The sequence below is a fragment of the Ctenocephalides felis genome, unplaced genomic scaffold, assembly GCF_003426905.1.
Source record: "Ctenocephalides felis isolate EL2017-DRISC unplaced genomic scaffold, ASM342690v1 CF-g0.4_SCAFFOLD_01886, whole genome shotgun sequence".
Lineage (NCBI taxonomy): Eukaryota > Metazoa > Arthropoda > Insecta > Siphonaptera > Pulicidae > Ctenocephalides > Ctenocephalides felis.
The window spans coordinates 58,410,480-58,431,376 of NW_020538040.1; positions in this window are offsets into that span (position 1 = coordinate 58,410,480).

The window sequence follows — 20,897 nt, forward strand, 5'->3', positions numbered from 1 at the left end:
ATGATTGCTGTCGTTTTGCCTCGTCTAAATGCACCACTATACTCATGATACCCTTGCGCTTCACAAACGCATATCATCAGACATATTCGACATTTCATCCAGTACTAAAAAAGCTCATTTGATCTTTAAAAGCCATTCATTCCGAGCGAAAGAAGAAAACGCATAAACGCCGCCGAATCTAATAAAATCACCAAGATTGTTATAATTAAATTATGACTTTATAAAACTCAGTTCTGACAGAATGAGATTTTGTCGTAATAACTGCGCCTGTGGGTGATTTTCATCTTGTTTAATGGAATTCTCTGCAACTTTGTAGTAAATGAAAAAATGCGAAAAATCTGACAAAGTCATTTGTTCTCGTGGCTATTCGTCCATACGCCGTATTTTATTCTATGCGGCGGGACGCAGCCGTCGCCGTTGCCGTCGCCGCCGTGCAGTTGCCCGTGCTTTCTGTTGCGATGCGAGCAACTTGTTTGCAAACAGAGTTTCGTTATTAATAGTTTAACTTTCATACAAAATGTCTGCGGTGACGCGAGAAACTGTTTTAATTTAGTTAAATTTAATTTCGTTAAAACGCTTCAACGTCTCTATAGTCACTGATGCAGTTATGCATTCTAGATGTATTCAAATTTTACTAGACTTTGAGAGGATATACACACAATTGAACTCATTGCGGGGGATTGTTTAACAGAATTAAACACGCTGGACTGCTGCTGATTTTACTTGTTTCCCTATTTTAGCAACGCGATAAGCAAAATGTAGGTAGTAGATCATTTTAAAATTAAGGTATCTGTTAATGTGCTATTTTGTAATCATTTTGTGATAGAATAATTTAAGTCATACTTTCAGTTACATTCATGTATTTTTCTTTCTTCCTTTTTTGTCACAATTATGACATTATCTTTCCATAGAGTAAGTTATTGTAATCGTCCAAAAATCGAAATAAATTTTTTTTACATTTCTTCACGATTTAAAGAATTTAAAACATTTTGGCATACCTCAGAAAAAATGGATGTGGGTGTATGTATGTATGGATACAATTTTGCCATCCACGTTTTCGGGCGCACGGATCAAACGATTTTAATGGTTCAAAAAACATTCGATTCCTATTGATAGGGAGATATGCTGATTAGTTTTTAGCAAAGGCAGGTCCAGCCGTTACCGAGGTACGGAGCAAAGAGTGCCGAAAATACAAATCGAGTAATTGAGAGAACGGAGTATCCGATTTGAATAATCGAAAAACATTAGTAAAGGCAGGTCCAGCCATTTCGAAGATACAAAGCAAAATGTGAAAAAAATGGCAGTTTTTGAGAGAACTAAGCGTCCGATTTGAATTATTCAAAGAAATTTCTGCTTGTTTCAACAAAATAATTGCTTTCGGATTTTTTTTTGTTTCAAATTCTGTTTTTTATTTTTTTTAAAGATTTTTTTTGTATATCAAAAATAATTCCGATTTTAATTTTAATTCTGACTAAAGTTCTAATATACTTCAAACAAATAATTCCAACTTTGCAATTCAGTTTATATAATTCTTATAAATATTAGACAATGTTACAATATTTATAATAATCTATTTGAAAACATTTAATATTTCTCGAACATTTCGTTACGGTACGGGAAGTTCCAGCAATTTGCCTTAAGGCACCATGCCATACACCACTAGTTTTTAAATCAGAACTTATTACTATTATTGTTTACAAAACCAGATACGATGATGGATGCTATACCTACGGGTAAATATCCAAACAAAGTGAAAAATGTTATGTACATATAATTATATTTATTGAAATATATGTTTTTGAAATGTAAAATGAAATGTTACATTCATTAATTTCTCTATAGTACTTTTAGTTAAAATTTGATGTTTGTTCGATTTTTAAATGCAAATGCCTATAAATATGAAAAGTCGAAAGCATCTTCAACATGATTTAAGAGATTTATAAATTCACACCCCCTGGGGATATTCTGGTCTAAAGGCATGAATTTTATGCGATTCTTGAAGGACGAAATAAGGGATAGAAAAGGTCACTATTTTTTGTTAAGTTTTTAAGTTATATTTTGAGAATATAATTAAAAATAGTTATAAAGTTTTAAATCTAAGAGATGATGGAGTAGGCGGACTCAAAAAGTTGGAACCTAATTATACCCAGAATTTTTGCCCTCCTAATTATGTGAAGAATATGAATATATTATTAATCTAGAATAATAAAATAGCGACTGTCTGTCTGGGGCAAAAATGTGCAAATTCTTTTGATGTTCTCGAATTTTTTAAGTGTATTAAATATTGGAATATATGGATGAGTGCAGTTCATAGCGAAGAGAAGTCTATAAAAATGAATCTGAACAAATTTCATGTAAATCGGTCCAGTATAAATTGATAAATCGTAAGTACCATATCGCAAAAAGTTTAAAGCAAATATAGGAGAATTATCTCCGGTCAAACAGCTATATCTCCGAAAATAATTTAAATTTTGTGAAATCTCTCTTCTACACATACTCTTGATTAGTTTGAAGTTGAAAATATGCAAAAAAAAAATAAACTTGATTTTTTTTTAAATTCTAGACCAAAATACCCCTTTAAGTCAAATGCGTTTTAATAAATAACAAAAATTAAATTTTATTTAAATAAAATATTCAATGCCTTATGCTTATGTTAAAATTTTGAATCAGAAAAAAATAAATGTTATTAAATGAGTTTGGGATTTTAGTTTCCGTAAAGATGACCCTGCAACAAATATCATCCCCATATCACCAAAAATAATTATATTTCTTTACTATTCGAATTGAAGTGGTCTTTGAACTCAAACGTGCTTTTTTGACAACCGATTAAATGCTTTTCAAAGCGCCTTTATTGTAAATGTCATACATTTTGCCAGAATCATAACATGAAATTCACTTGAAACCTTTTGTGTTTCCATTCATCTAGTTATTATTTCCCTCCTTCTATGGTTGCTTTGATATCACTCTGTGGTGAGTACAATTTGTTTCGATTGGGAATTTGAGTTATGAAAATGTTTTGAAAAATCACTCTGATTTCTCTTACAGATATATGACTGTAGAGTATGACAGCGTGATAAATGTTTGACAACAAATCAGTTAATATTGTGTATTATGTACTTCAATTTATAATTTTCGATTATCCGGTCACCAAAAATTTGAATATCGATTTTAGGTCGGTTCAATAATGCAACAAATAATAATGATGAATAAGTTCTTACATACAATTGGTAATGAGACTCAGTATATCTAATTTGGTCATCAATTTATTATTGAAAACATGCAATGAATATAAGTTTTTGCATAAAATATTGGCACTAGTAATAAGTAGTAGTCTTTTGGCCGAGGTAAATATTAAATTAATTGATTACATCCGAATTAGACAAATTTTTGAAACATTGCATTTTATACACAAATAATAGCTGAATAAACTCAATAAGCTTGAATTCGAACTTTACGAAAACTGTGAAAAATATAAAAAAAAGATAAGAAAGAAGTTTAACAAATAATAATCATCGATTTTGAAAACCTACCAATTTAAAGTTTGGCCCTGATTGTTAAGAGAAAAAAAATGTATATCAATAAATAATTTAAATGCATTTTTTAGCACTTAAAATATTGACAATTTAGACATGTTTGAAATTAAAAACTACAAAAATAGAAAACAATAGAGAGTAAAATAATCATTTTATCGAAATTTATCGAAAATTATTAGTTATTGATACTTCTATTATATGTTCCCTAAAATGCCAGAAATAAATCTAATTGTAAGTAAATACTTCGTAAATTTATTTTTAGAAAATGCATTTCATAGAAAAAATATAACGTATTTATCTATTTCGATAAAGTAATTTTTTTTAGACTAAAAGCGTAAAAGGTTTTAAATAAGGCCGAAGGAAAAACCCCGATCGCACAATTGACGTGTTTACGTCAAAAGCAGCAAATTTAATATTTTTCATTCGAGTTTTTTCTGATTTTTCTACACAAAGAGAACACCCTTGTATGTTTTCATCATATTGCTTGATATATTATTGATAAAAACGTTGAGGTTGAGAAGAGGTGGTTTTGATTGATTTTCAAAAGGATTGAATTCAAAGGGGTACCAAAAGTAAAATAGGCTTTTGGACAGGGCCTGATATGATTATACAGACGAAATTGGAAACCAATTCGATGTTCATTTATTATTTATGCAAGTAAGAAATACACATTTGTCATAATTTTAGAGTATATTATATCGATAAAACATAATAAAAAGAATAGTAGCAAAAATCATAAAAACCTAGTGGTAAAATTAAAGTTACATTGTTAGCTTGATAAAAATGTATTACAGGTATTGTAAGTTGTGTATTACAGGTGGTTCCGAATTAACTTTGATTACTCATAATAATCAATGAATAAACTTCCTTTTACGTGCATTCGAATATATTATATCATGCATCAATAATATTTTTAAAGCCAAAAGATTAATTCTATTTTTCGTACCCAACTTCAAGTCACAATTATTGTAAGTCATACTTATTATATATTTGTAGAAGGATAGCAAATATTATGAGTAACAAAATATAATTGATTCTAAGTAAATATCGATTGATAATAATTGATTCTAACGAAATAAAAAACGGTTTGTATGTGGAAGGTACTATTACGGTGCCAAAGTAGTGAAGTAGTGTCAAAACTGATTTTGCAAAACTTAAATTTACCATATTTAAAAAATGCAATATACGTTAAAGAATTATTTCCTACACAGCTAATATTTTATTACGGTAGATATTAGTTGCGAAATATGAGAAAATTTTGCATTAGCAAAAAATTTTAAAACTTAATTTATCTTCGCCAATGAACAGGACAATTATGTCCTCGCCGTTTGTGATTTATTAAAATTGTGGGAAAAAAATGATGTATTTTTGCAATAACATTATTTTTTCCAAAATTTTATTCATTTTATAATATATAAAGAATCCATCATCTTCTACTTTTCTTAAACATATTGGTTGCTTAAATCTTATTGATCTTATCAAGATCATGTTTTTTGACAGATGTCCTGAAGATGGAACGTACCTAGTTCCGAAACGTCGACAGTAAATTAATAAAGAAACGTATTTTTTTGAAAAACTTTTGTTTTTCAATACTTTTTGGATTCTTTGTTCGAAGCTCTACAAAATATATACAAATCCAGGATAGAAACATATTCAGTAAATTTTGATGTCAACCCGATTAATTCTATATAAAATTTTGCATGAACCCACACTCGATCACACAGAATATCATTCAATCAATTCGATATTAATTTCACTTTTAAAACGATACTCTCGTTTATTTCACATTAATACGAAATTAGTACGTAATTATCAAAGCTTTCAATGTAGGCATTATAATTGCATCAATTCATTTTTATTCGCCAGAATCTAGCAACTGCATATATTCATTATTCATTGCGCATGAAATTTACAAAGTATTATTGAATGTATTTTATAGAAATTCCGACTGCAACTCGGCGCAAACCTTATGAAAACTTTCATTGCATTTTTTATATTATAAGTGCAGATTTATAATGGTAAACATAAAATACAATGTTGTAAAAGAAGAAGTGATGATGAACCGAGCGTAAGTTTTATACTGGAGACGGGGTTTGCCAACCTGTTACATCTCTGACGATAAGCTACCATTAAATATTCGCACCTTATAAACTTTCTAAACTTATTAATAATAAGCTTTATATAAATATTTTATATTATACACGAATATAACACTTTACTGATTTTAGCATTAGGGGAGACTGGGTACGGTTGCGCCAGGGTACGATAGTAACAGTCGTCATAACACACAACTATACTGATTTTAAGATAGGGTTCAAATGAAGAAATATGAAGTATGATTGTTCATTATTGCATTATTAACATGATCTGTCAACAGCATTGCTTTTAAAAAGTCAAAAGTAAATTATCATGTTCGAATTCTTTTAATAAAAACCTTAATTGTATACAGATAGTAAGTTGAACATCAATAATTATTTACCAGAAATTAATAGTTTAGTAATTAGTTAGTTTTTGCTTAGATAATTTAGCTCAGTCTTATTGATGATTTGTTTTAAAAAGTGTGCGTTGGGTACGGTTGTGACAAATTGTGGGTACCATTGTGACATACCTACATGTATTTCTTGTCATTTTTGAATGAAGGTTGAACAGATAAAAAAATCTAACTTAACGAAGATAAAAGACGAGAAAGAAAGGAAAAGAAACATTCAATACAAGAAAAAAGATTCCATAAAGAATTCGTAATATCTTTGTTTAAAAAAATATATTTTATTATATATGGTTTTATTTTTATCAAGCTTCGTTTATATGTTAATATTGTGTTGTGTTACATATTTCTGACAATAAAGGTCGTTATAAACCAACAAATCCATCGAATTTAAGGACAGTATTTCAGTATTTTTGCGTAGACAAATGTTCAAACTACTATTTAATTTACTTTTCTACCAGCTAACTCGTATATTAACAAAATTATTCCCAGAAAAAGTGGCACAACCACACTACAAGTTATTGCAAACTATTTATTTCAATAACTTGGACGTAAATAAAATTAATTCGAAAATGTCGAAGTGGAAAAATTATCTGTTTAAAGACAACTAACCATATTGTATATATTTATTATAACTCTGTTAATTTCTTTCACTATTTACTGAATGAATTTTAGATTATTTTCAAATTTTAGGCTTTCTCATAAAATCTATTCTATATAATTTTATATTTCACAAGTTGACATAGGTACAATAAAAAAGTATTGTAAATAAACAGTTTTATTCAAAAATACTTTTTTGCGAAATTTGATTGAATTGCGCATTTTCTAAAAGTTAATATTAAAAGCTAAAACTTTCAGAAAATTGTACTTACACTTTTTTGCGAAATAAACTGAAAAAGTCTCCTGATTTTTGTAGTAATTTCAGAAGGGTTATGTATATTTACCTACTATATATAGATCTTTATGTGTATATGTATGCAGATATTTTGATTGAGATCCTTCAGAGTTCCTTCTTTCAGAAGAAATTTTTCAGTAAGTATTTTTCAGAATATTTGAATAACAAAGCCCTTGGAATAAACTGCTCTGTGAGTAAATTGCGCTTGCTAATCCGCGACCATGTGGAACATGCAGAAATCATATCGCGCTTGCACTGTAGTCGCTGTTTGACCTGGGCGTAACACCTATACGAGTACATAAAATCTCTCTAGAAATTATGGTAAAGTGAACAAGTCTATAATTTTTATCCTGACGATCAGTTTATTGTTTAATATAAAACCAGTGTTCTTTTCACACACCATTTTGCAACATGCGAATTTAAAATTAACGACCCTTCATATTGAATCACTGCACTGCACAGTCAAGACTACGGGAACAGTAATGAGAAGTTAGTTTAATTAAAAAACTAGAGAGAACAAAGTATTTGCAGTTTATACAAATACATAAATCACGTGAGGTTTATTAGGGGGAGGAGGGGTTTGACAAAAAATTACAGAATATCACATTCAGGAGGAGGGTGTAGTAAGATATCACGTGTATTTATTTGTTAACTGATTTTTTTTAAAAAAAATTAAACATCTTCAGAAAAAAATATTTTTTTTTTAGTTTTTTCATGCAACTAAAAATACACGTAATGTTTGGTGTGAGAGGGGGGTAATTTTGATTATCACCATGCATCATTAAGAGGGAGGGAGGTCCAAAAATCCTTAAAAAATCGCGCACGTGATTAATGGACGCCCCCCAACGTAATTTTATATGACGATAAGTATTCTGCGAAACATGATCAACAAACGTGCAATTGCACTATAGCAAATTGCTGGAACTTCCCGTACCGTAATAAAACATTCGAAGAATTTTTTTTTATTATCTCTTATTTACAACTGTCCAGTAAAGGACATTCAATAAATTTGATGAATTTACAATAGTCGGCCGAAAAGGGACATTGTATACTACAAGCGCATGTTGGAAAAAACAACTCAGTAGTTGTTTTTTCCATTCGATATGAAATTCACAATTCGAAGAATATTAAACACTCACTTTCATCATTCGTATTTTATAGACAAAATAAAAACGCTTATAAATTGGACGATGATGTTCATATAAGTTTACATAAACAGTAAAAGTAAAAGAATTTTGTCTTATAATTCTGAGAATTATAAAAACTGAATTGCTAAGTTAAAATTATTTATTTCAAGTATTTTAGGTTGAATTGAAATTAAAATCCAAATTATTTACGATATTCAAAAAAAAATTTTTTCTGTAAATCAAACTTTTTTTTTGGCTTCGTTCTCTCGAAAACCATTGTTTACACATCTCCCATACGGCTCGACCTGCCTTTGCCAAAAATTAACCACCACTTCTCCCCATCATTTGAATTCAAAAATTTCATCATTCCAATCGGATGTCAGGTTCTAGCAAAAACTAATCAGCACTAATCCTCATTAGTAGGAATCTAATGCTTTTTCAATCATTTCAAATCGGTTTAGCGATATTCCTGAAAACGTCGACGAGAACTTGTATCCACACATACACACACATACACACACATCCATTTTTTCTGGGGGTATGTTCAGAAACCTCTAAAACATAAAGATATGCAAAAATTTTCATTTTCGATTTTTGGCCTATTATTATAACTTACCCTGCGAGAAGTTAATTATGCATTTTCAATAAGCAGGTATGATAGCAAGAATCGCGACATCTAGAGTATTTGAATCATAAAGGCATATGTTTTACGTTTAATTATGTTATGTTTGACAACATCCTTCTGCAGAGTATAACTCCCTAATTCACCTCAAATTCCCTGGAAGTGAGAGCATCTAGTCTCACTTATAGTTTTCTGTCAGTCAGATATGATCTCAACAACTAAAACACTGTAATAACGTAGTTCGCAAACTACCATGTTATGATTAACTAAATCAAAGGCTTTGCTAAAATCGATGTAATTGCATGCGTATCTAATCCTGAGTTAAATGCGTTAAATAATATGGAACGTGTAGCACATGTTATACGAGTATATAATAAGTCATAAAAACAGATTGTTCGGATAGAAACATTCTTTCCTGCGAGATTTTTAAGCCGAATTACCATTGTATGTTTTAAGAGATGATACTGGATCTTCTACTCAATCTACAAAGTAGTTTTTAGTTGTGAACTTTTTAAATGTAAAACGCATTGAGCAACATTTTCATCATAAATTACTTTTTTACTGAAGAAAAAGTAAAGCTGCTGTTCAGGAAAAAGAAATTAACCGAAGTTGCGTTGACAGTGTGGCAGTGCCAAAAGGAACTTAAATTTTAAATAGAGAATTTTGATGTCAGTTTAGTATAACATACATTGATGATTTCCTTGGGCAGTCTTAATTTTTTAGTTTTTTTAACACTATGTACTGAGTCACATTTTTTCGAGAGTTTTTAATGTTTTTTAAGATCGACGTGATAGACATGACAAAACTTGTTTAATAAAATGTACAATGTACTATTTTTAGATGTCAAATTTTCACATCGCATCCCATTTTATATATGAAGGGAAATGGTTAAATGCAGTCAGACAACAAAAATGGTATTAAATACACACATATTTTCTGTAATATTTATTTTAAAAGTTAAATTATGATATATTTATATAAATACAACAATTTATTTTTTTGTTACATAATGTATGTTATAGCATATTCTCATATCATAGATTATTGATATTTCGTTCAATCAGATGTCAGTATCAATTTCGTATTCAGTGGATTGATCCAATTCTATGATATCAGAAGAATTATTAATTAGTTATTCCTATTTTTGTGTAGGAAATTGTTGAATTTTAATAATTAAACTCGTTAAATAATGAAAAAAACATACTATATAAATGTGCATATTTGAATATTTCAATATAATTTGGCAATACTAACATAAAGAAAATAATTTATTTCTGCAACAATGATATTTCCATTATATCACTGGAAATACATACATATATATTGATTAAATTACATAATGATCTGAATAATTTCAGATTGTAATGATAATTGACATAAAAAAGTATGTATTTTAACATAATTGATTTTATTTATTTTTTTAAAGCTGCAGAATAAAATTAATTTCTGACGGTAAAAATGTAAATGCACAGCCATACTCGTATGTGTAATCGAATTAATACAGCATTTTACATAAAAATTAAATGCAAAATATTCATAGAACATTTTGTAGTTCAAATCGGCATTGAGTCTATGTACATATATTAATAGCAATAGACAAATAAGAAAATCAATAGTCTTTTAACATCTGTTCTAAAAACAATAATAATTTCAAAATATTTCATGGTACTGAGATTTTGGATCCTTTTATGATATTAAATTTTTGTAAACTGCCATATACTCATATTTCAAATACTTAACTATTGGGGTGCATGGCATCGTGCCTTTAGGCAAATTTCTGGAACTTCACGTACCGCAATTAAATGTTCGAGCAATATTAAATATTTTCAAATAGATTATTATTAATATTGTAATATTGTCTAATATTTATAAGAATTATATAAAATGAATTGCAAAGATGAAATAGATTGTTTAAATTATATCAGAACTTTAGTCAGAATTAAAATTAAAATCTGAATTATTTTCAATATACAAAAAAAAAATTTTTTGAACAAAAAAATTAAAAAAAAAAAAAAAATTGAAAGATTTTTTTTTCTAAAAGCAATTATTTTGTTGAAACACGCAGAAAGTTATTTGAATCATTCAAATCGAACGCTTAGTTCTCTCAAAATTTCTTGCCTTCTTCTCTCTCATTCAAATCAGATACTCCGTTCTCTCAAAAACTTGATTTGTATTTTCTGCACTCTTTGCTCCGTATCTCCGTAACGGCTGGACCTGCCTTTTCCAAAACTAATAAGCACATCTCTCTATTAATAGGGATCGCATGTTTTTTGAACCATTCAAATCGGTTGAACCGTGCGCCCGAAAACGCGGACAAAAAATGCGGACATACAAAACACACACACTTATCTATTTTTTCTGAGGTATGCCAAAATGTTCAGAAACCTTCAAAACGTCGAGAAATGCAATGATTTTCATTTTCGATTTTCAGCCCATTACTATAACTACCCTAGGGGAAGTTAATACTTTCCGTGGTATATTTAAAATTTAGTAAGAAAATTGATAATAATTTTCTTATATTTGCATTATCAAAGAATTTGTAAATTTTAAAAAAAAACTAAATAAATAATGCTTACTAAGTTTCAGAAGATCATATGATATGAAAAATAATAGTATAATTAATTTGCGGACTAACATTAAATATATGATATGCAATATAATGTAATGTAAACATTGCATAAATATTTCAAATATTATTATCCATTCATTTATTTATTTTTCTTTTATTGAATTACTTTTATATGTTATTTAATATTACATAAAAACTTTCAGTGCTGTATTTGCATTGCATACTTTGAATTATACATTAAATATTATACGTAGTTTAATTTAACGAAAAACACAGAATTAAAACAAGAAACAGTTAATTATAACAAAAAATATATTGAATAGGAAGTACGCGTTGACTATTTTCACAATATGTGCTATAAATCTCATATAAAATAAACTGTAATTTCACATTAAAGAAAATATATTGGTCTCCATATTAAGTATCGTTTGTCCAACTTCCATAAAAACGCATTCCATTTCACAAACAATGTTATGAATGCATGCTATTGTATGACTGCAATAAATGGAGTAATATTAAGAAGATGTCATAATAATTATGATATTTATAGTCAGAAAGTCATCCATTACTCGTACAATCATCATCATTCATATATATAGCGAATTAAACAGTTAACTGAGCTCAATTACCCTAATAATAAGGCCTCGTATAACTTGATCGACAATAAAGCTAAATAGAGTGAATTTATGATCTAGCTCTATTTTCCAGATGGCTGACTAATAGAGCTTTGTGCGTGCATTAATTTTCGTTTGATATTGTGTTTTATTACGCACTTAAATTTTATATTGAATGCTGGTAGCACGAAAGCGTATGTAAATCGTATCGAATATTCAATATGAAATTATTATTTTATTATCAATTGAGTGAGATATTCAGGACCTCCGCCGGGAGCGCCGAGCCAGCTTATTCTAGTGGCACTCATGCCGTAAGTAGGATTATGCGGTCCAAAGAGAAGATTAGAACGGCAATCAATAGGGCATTATATCGTGTGAGCCTATAAGAATACAATGTGCCCCGTATTCCGTATTTCGTATTTCCTATTAACCGACTCGGCTACCTCGACTTCATGCATAAATACATTTTCAAGGGTTATTACTGCTCTTACGTTTCTTCAACGCATATGTTCATATATAATTCAGAATCGCTTAAGCATTTCTCAGAAACTCGAATGAATTACACGACTCTGTCTTGATAAATTATGATGGATAATATGGAACTATTTCTACTCGATAAAAAGTGATTTATAGCCTAATTCTATAGTAGAAGAAAGCTTATGTAAATTATTGATGAAATTAATTCACACGTTCTATTATATTGTAGAATTAATATAAAGGAAATACGGATAAAACGGCATCGTTACATGTTTTTATTCAATGATATTATAACCATTCTCAATTGTTTTTTTTTTCATCTTTGATTCATTGACTACCCGTAAGATAGAATTTTTATTAAGTGGGAATTTTATTGAGGAAAAATGCAACCTGTTACAAAAACAATTTTGTCCATATAGTACAGACGAAATGACATATAGGGTAAGAACGTACTAACTTTTAAGTTAACTTTACAAATAAATCTGTCCGTCGTCTTTGGGACATGAACCATGAACCCAAAGGGTGCAAGTCATACATCGTAACCAACATTCGCAAGGCTCAGAACAGAAAAGAAGGGTTTTGCAACAAATACAAGAATTTTCTTTTTACCAGCAGATCTCTTGGTCTGCTTTTAGCAATTATTTCTTGCATACTTAGAGTATAAGTTAGAAGCCAATCACCATTGACCCGTTTTAATTTTTTTGTTCTTGGCCGTGTAATGTCTGCGAAATAGTGTCATTTTGCACATTGTATGTTATTTCCTCCAAAATTGAACAAAAATGAATGATTAATCAAAATTTCTCCAAGCACCTAATTATTGCTATGAAATTGATCGAAATCATTAGTACTGACGTAAGTTAAATGGTTTTATTTATTTGAAATAATTATGAATATCAATAAATAGTTTACCAAAATCCATGATAGCCTTAAAATAAACTTTTCAAGGCACGAAACGCGTTTGAATTGATTACTGCGATATGACTGACAAAGACGCTCAACATCTGACACGATTGTGATTATGGCTTATGTCGCGAAAACGTTACTAGAACTAGTTAATTTCTTAATAAAACCACTGTGTCAATTTGTCCATATATTCCATTTTACCCGCATTTTACCCGTATTTTTCCCACACGTATTTTATTATAGTAGGTATTATTAATAAACAATTTTAACTAATAAAATATATATGTAAGTGGCAATCGACTCATTAATAATATCTATAAACTTTACAAATTGTAACGATAAAATATTCAACTATTCATTTCAAAAATATTTTTTTCACTTTTCAATAAAAACTAAATGTGGTAATCATTTTAGAATAGGAGTATGTTCTGAACTTGCGGCTTAATAATCGAAACTAACAAACCACAATTCGTAAGCCTATAATATTTCAGGATGTTTGCTAAGACCATGAACTCATTTCTCACACAAAATTTTAATAAAATCTTCAAATAAAATTTGCAACAATTAATTTCGAAAAAAGCCATTGAGAAAACATAAAATTAATAAATCGGATTTTCTGGTAAACCCATTTATTTGGGTGTCAGAAAATTAGAATCTATATTTTACATTTACTATTGTTATTATGCAAAATGCTATTTTTACTAGCTGAATAAAAAATGGTGGTTTTGTATAAATGCTGATATCGACAACAAAATAATACTTTTTTATGATTTTAATGTATAAATTACTTCATTGATGAATTAATTTAATAGTGAAAATGAATTAATGCACATATTATATGCAGCGTTTAAACTTTGGAATTATATATTATGCAATACTAAAAATGCTCTTGTTCTTAAATATCACACAGGTAAATAAAATAAAATCAACCAACAATCCACGCAAGAAAATGAATATAATTTTACGTATACTGAAACCTGGCAATTTACTTGGAACCTGTGAGCATAAAATTGCCCCCATAGAACTAATCCATATACAGTAGGCCCTCGCTTTACACGGCACTCTGGGTACACGGTTCCCATACTACACGGAGCTAAAACTCCGACATCCCTCCGACTACACGGACTTCTTATTACACGGTATTTGGTCAACAGCCCATAAGTTCGTTGTGCAAACGGGTATTGATGTAAATTTTGTTATCGACTTTTATCTTTTAGACATGCCTGATTATATAATAGCTGCCTAAGAACACGTTTGAGCTGACTACTGCGTCGCGCCAATTTTTGAATAAGGTGTCAATGTCCTACATGTCATTTCGTCCGTATTACTCCTACTTCAAGTTGTATTTTTTGGTCTCCGTACAGCACGATAAAAATGGTGCGATTTGTACCAACTGTGAGTCTCTCATAGCACGGATCCCATACTGCACTATGTAAGGTTCCATAGAACGCACTACGAATTAGCCTGAATTGTATGCTAAATACGAGTTTCTTATAGCACGGTTCCCATACTGCACGGTACGCACTTGCCGCGTAAAGCGAGGGTTTACTGTATACGATAATCAAGTAATAATAATAGTAAATATAGTACTAATGAAGTCTTAATCTATCTGAACCCGAACCATTAAAACAATTTTATGACCAGCTTTAATATTGTTATCTTTATCAGATATCAACAATTTCTATACACATATATTCGCTATAAAATTAAAAATGTTAAAAAAAATCTATCTTTCATACATGCGTTGCATCCTTCCTGCGACCTATAATAATGTCCGAACAAAATACACACAATGTCCGTATCACCAAAAAACAATTTTGAAGTCTTAATCATTTCTTTGCGCAACCATTAATTGCACTGCGATTATGGCAAATAATTGATTAAATCACAACATTTAAAATATACACTCAAATTTCAACAAAAATATTTAACGTAAGCCAATAAAATATTCCACGATGTAGATGCATTGACCGACGGCATAGCATCAAAATCCGATTTACGACTACGCAATCCTACTCATTCCCTATAAATTTCACAATTCAGAGTTACCTGATTTAGAATAAATACTATTTGCATAGGTCGATTACCAACAGAAACATTAAAACTTTATTACATCTGGGTATACTAAAAAAAAGGTACGAAATTTGAATTTATCAAAATACCTGCAATGTTTGTTATTAGATTTAGTATCGTTGTTTGTTTCCAAACAATGTAGATTTTTTATTTGAATTATTATATAAAAAAAGGATTAAAACTAAAATGTTTAATAAAATTTTTCACAGATTGTAGAAAAAATTATAAATAACTTTAGGTATATAAAATTTTGCATAAACATACATTTGTATTTTATATATTATAAGAAATTGCAATTTCTATTACATTTACAAATGTATTTTGTGCTAGAAAATACGATATGCTCGTTTTTTTTTGTTTTTGCGACGCTTCAAGTCATTCTGAACCGTCTGAAACCAAAAGTGGAAAAGGTATATATGAGTGTGTATGTAAGCTAAAAATTGACTTCCGTTGACGATCTCTCAAAAACGGCGGTACCGATTTCAAAAATTAAAAGCCATATGGTAAAGCAATACGAACGCACGCTGATTAGTTTTGCTCGACGATCGGCCGAATCGTTTCTTCATAATTAGGATTTAAGTACTAAATTTTTCATTAACATTTTGTAAAAATTGCTAAAATTGTATTTATTATAAAACATTATTTTTGTGATATTTTTTCAATATTTAATTGTAATTTTTCTGTTAATAGTTACACTTAATTTTCTTATTTGAAACTTTCCCGTGGCGTATTAGTTAGATATATCTAAAGAAGTATAAATATGCCTGAAGAAGTCCATATATATATGGACTTCGAATAAGAGATTACATGATTGATACCCGCCTCGGACAGCTTGATGTAAAGCAATGAAAAAAAAATAGATAGCAATACGTTTCCAAAAGAAAATATCCTTTAACCGGCATTGTTGCATTAGTAAGGAATTAATCACTATAATAATAAGATTCGTTTTATGGAACAAATAAATCTTTTCAAACAAAAAAAAAAAACAAAAATAAAACTCGTCACTTAGAGATAGGGCAACCGTTTGGATTTAAGAAGTCATCACAATAGCTCATAGGACTCGACTTTAAATACAAATAATACAATTGTGTAAGAGTGAAAATAAATTTCTGCATAAAAATAACAATTAGAATAAATTATTATTAAACTGAATATAATATCAAACCTCGATTTAATTTTCAATATGAATTCGGTGCGAGTATCGCTGAGACATTCTCTTATGTGAACACAAGCTAAATCTGTTCCCAAGCAATATTACATAATTAACGCATCTCGAAGTTTAGTCTAACAAATCAAACTCGACAAATTGTTTTTAAGCTAGCATATCCTGCATAAACTCCATAAACTAGAAATTTCCCAGAAACATGAATTTGCTGACAAGGAAGCCAGGATTATACAAGAAAAGGGTTGTTAGTTGCAAAGTGCTAAGTGGCTTACATCACCGCAATAATGGTTATTCTAACCCCGAGCGCGTGCTCTCAAGTGCGAATGAATCGCACGAAGGTCGAGTTTAGGATCACTTACCGGTGCAAGAATCGCAGTCAAACATATTCAGAACTGTTACCAATTCACAGTGGTGCATTGGAAACATTGAATAAAAGTCATTCATAAAAATATTATGGTTTTCTTTCATTACAAAATAAAGCACAAGCTGTCTTATAAAGAGGCTATAAAGTAGGGGAGCTAGGAGCTGGTTGTAACAAACAGTTTTTTTTTTAATAACTAACTAAACCCATTTTTTTACATTAATCAAGATGATTATTTAATTAATTTAGAAATCAAAAAATTGTTACACAATATCAAAGCTAAATAAATTTGGAACAAAATCAGATATATAAAATTTTAAATAAGTCGATAATAATAACTAAAACCGAAATTTTGTAATAGATCAATTTTATATTACCTATCAAAAATGACAGACCTGCACAGTTATGTTTATTGCATAGACCTGAGGATAGTTGCTACGACAATATTATGCAGGATGGTTTACATATCCAATCGAGACAAAAAAATATTTTAACACTTACGGGCGGCACCGATTTCAAAACAATCTAATGTACCGGCTTTAAACTTGTTTTCATTTTGTATGTTATGCAATTGTTTGATAAAAATTTGTGGTTATTGAAGGACATACATTTATAATATTAATTTATTTTTGATCGTTTTATAAAGAATGGTGACGTTTAAAACAATTTCCAAAATGCATAGCTGGTTGATTTTTACAATGGTGTTCGTCGCCTTCCTCCTAGTGCTTTTCTGTCAGAACGGACAATACGATACCTTTTTTTTCTCTCGCAGTTAGAATATGCCACTGATTAGTCAGTATATTTGTTTATTTTTGTGCTGTCATAATGGCTTTTTTATATTATATTGTCTAATAATTTATTTGTAAATTATAAAGTAAAATAATCTATTGGATGTCTTATATTGCTTGGTATTTGTAGTCGGGGTATTTGTTGATGTATGACAAACTCGATTATTGAAGGAGAATCGGCACATTTGCTAATGTCTTTCCGCTCTTCATTTAATTTGTCTAACCTTTTCTCCTTTTCGTTGGTTGAATAATATCATCATCACATTCATCACTATCTTCGGTGCGAATAGTTTTTTCGTAAAATTTGTCTGTATGAATGTCTATTTGAAACTCATCTTTACTACTGCTTAATTCACAAAATTTACCAGTCGTTTTGCCATATTTAAAAGCGCTCGGTCGTTTTAAATATTAAAAAAAGACTATATAGTAAAGAAAAAGGCTAAAAATACTACTAAAATAACTTAAAATTATTTTCAAAATACAACACTGTTTATCACTGCTATATGTAAGTTATTCAACTTTTCGATGCAAACTGAGTCATTGTTTATAAAATAGCCCGTGCCTCACAGAGTATGATTGTCCACTCAGGTGGACAGCAGTCCCCAAAGAGTTAATATCTTTTAAAATCCTATTGAAAAACGTCTGAATGTTTGAAAATACATTTCTTTAGAGATAAATTAAATATTTTTTAAATAAATCGATGATTATCAAATATCTACATGAAACGTTTAAATAATTCAAATTTTTCAGAATTCAGAATTCAGAATTCAGATTTGTGAATTTAGATCATATTTTAACTTAACCCTTTCCACTCGGATGCCGCCGCTCCGGTGGCAAAATACATATTAATCTCAAAATTCGCGAGTAGAAAGAGTTAATGTATGAGTTTAAACAACGAACAATTAGTGAAAGTATAAACCCGTTTATAATAAAACAGATACATTAATCAACTAAAAATTAGATCATTGAATTAATAAAATTTGACAGAATCTCACTTAAAAATGACTGGCTGTAACAGCTTCATCTGAACAATTTATCATTTTCTTCACCTTTGCGAATCGAGCAACATTGTATAGATATGCAAATGTTTGGAAATAAATTGCAAGGAATAAGTTTTTGCCTTTCTTCTTCGGGGGCCATTTAAATCGGAACAACTGCATTAGAGCGAAACTACAATGAAAAATGCAAATGTTAATTACATCCCTCGACGTGCCAGATAATGGCGCAAAAAACGAGTTTGCCGACTCCAGAAAAGGAGTTGAAAAATTGCAATGAATGTCTTCCTAATTACGACATAACCATTGTTAATCAGATTATGAATGGATTAATGCTTACTGGAAAAATATCATCTCTGGAGAAAAGAATCGTCATTATATAGAATAATTATATACTGATGTCAGCATTTTTCCTTCATATTAATCTATTTACGCGATTTTAAATTGAGTAGAATTCTATAATTTTTAATAGTACTTATTGAGTAGCTGTTATTTGATAAAATGGTTTAGAAAATCATATCATAAATTCGATTATGCATCTCAAAAGTTTAATTTATTTCAAACCAAAAAAAAGTATTATTGATCTAAAACAATTGTTCTATTTTTATAAATAGTTTTGAAATAGTGAGTATCAAGTGTAAGTTTTTGATATTGTAATGTTGTAAAATATTTTTAACTTCCCGTAGGGTAAGTTATTGTAATGGGCCGTAAAACGAAATTGAAAATTTTTACATTTCTCGACGATTTGAAGGTTTCTGAACATTTTGGCACACCTCAGAAAAAATGGATGTGTGTGTGTGTCACGTTTTCGGGCGCACGGATCAACCGATTTGAATGGTTCAAAAAACATTCGATTCCTATTGATAGGGAGATGAGCTGATTAGTTTTTGGCAAAGCCAGACCCAGCAGTTACGGAGATAAAGAGCAAATATTGCAGAAAATAGAAATCGAGTTTTTGAGAGAATCCGATTTGAATGATCTAAAAAACATTCAATTAGTAATGATTGGGAAAAGTGCTTATTAGTTTATGGCAAAGGCAGGCCCAGCCATTTCGAAGATACGGAGCTAAATGTGTAAAAAATGGCAGTTTTTGAGAGAACTAAGCGTGCGATTTAAATGATTCAAAAAACTTTCTGCTTGTCTTAACAAAATAATTGATTTTGGAAAAAAAAATTGTTTCAAGTTTTTTTTTTCAAAAAAAAATTTGTTTGTATATCGAAAATAAATCAGATTTTATTTTTAATTCTGACTAAAGTTCTAATATACTTTGAACAAATAATTTCAACATTGCAATTCAGTTTATATAATTCTTATAAATATTCTTATAATATTCAAAACATTCAGTATTCCTCGAACATTTCGTTACGGTACGGGAAGTTCCAGCAATTTGCCTTAAGGCACGATGCCATACACCCAACAAGCTATAATTTGTATTTGCTACTATTTTTTTTTCAATATTTGTATAGAAATTTGTGAATGTAAAATAAACGTGACTTTAATTAAATCAAATCTACTCATTATCTTCAGTAGCATTTTATAAAAACATTGTTTATACCACGCCATCAAAATATTTATGTCGTTTTTAATGAGCAAAACTTTAATAATAAGGAAAATAAACGACAAAAATAAAAAAAAAAACTTAATTTTATTATTTTACTAATAATAAGTGAAAATTAGAGTTTATACAAAACCGACATTTCAAAAAAAAAATAGCAGGAAATTTCGAGCGATTAAAAGCAGTTTTTTATTGAAAATCTTTATTATTCAATCTTACTGATTGATTATTATTTTTAAGGAGTTTAGTGAAACAAAAAAATAGTTATTGACCAGGTTTAAATAACTTTAAAAACAAGTAATTATCATGTAATTTTTCCATGTAAAGGTTGTACATATTTCTACATTTTGTTATTATATTATATTACACATTGAAAGTCGATATTTTCTAAACCGGTCTTATTTTTCAAAACCGGTTGTTAAAAAAGGACAAACTCTAGTGACAACTACTTTCAGCGCAAACTAATTTTATAATCATATTAATTAAAATGAACTAGTGGAAATTAAAATCAAACACATTCGTAATAGATTCCATATTGATTTTAATATAAATTTCAGGCCATTTTCAATTAATTTCGATATTAATAATAAGTAAATTAAAAATGCAATACTGAGAGCATTGTAAAGGTAAAAAATTCAGTATTAAAAAAAATCTCTCCGTGTGTAATTCCTGTAATGGGCATAAATAATTTTTTATAATTCCAACTAAAATAAACTAAAATGATAAAGTTGAAAT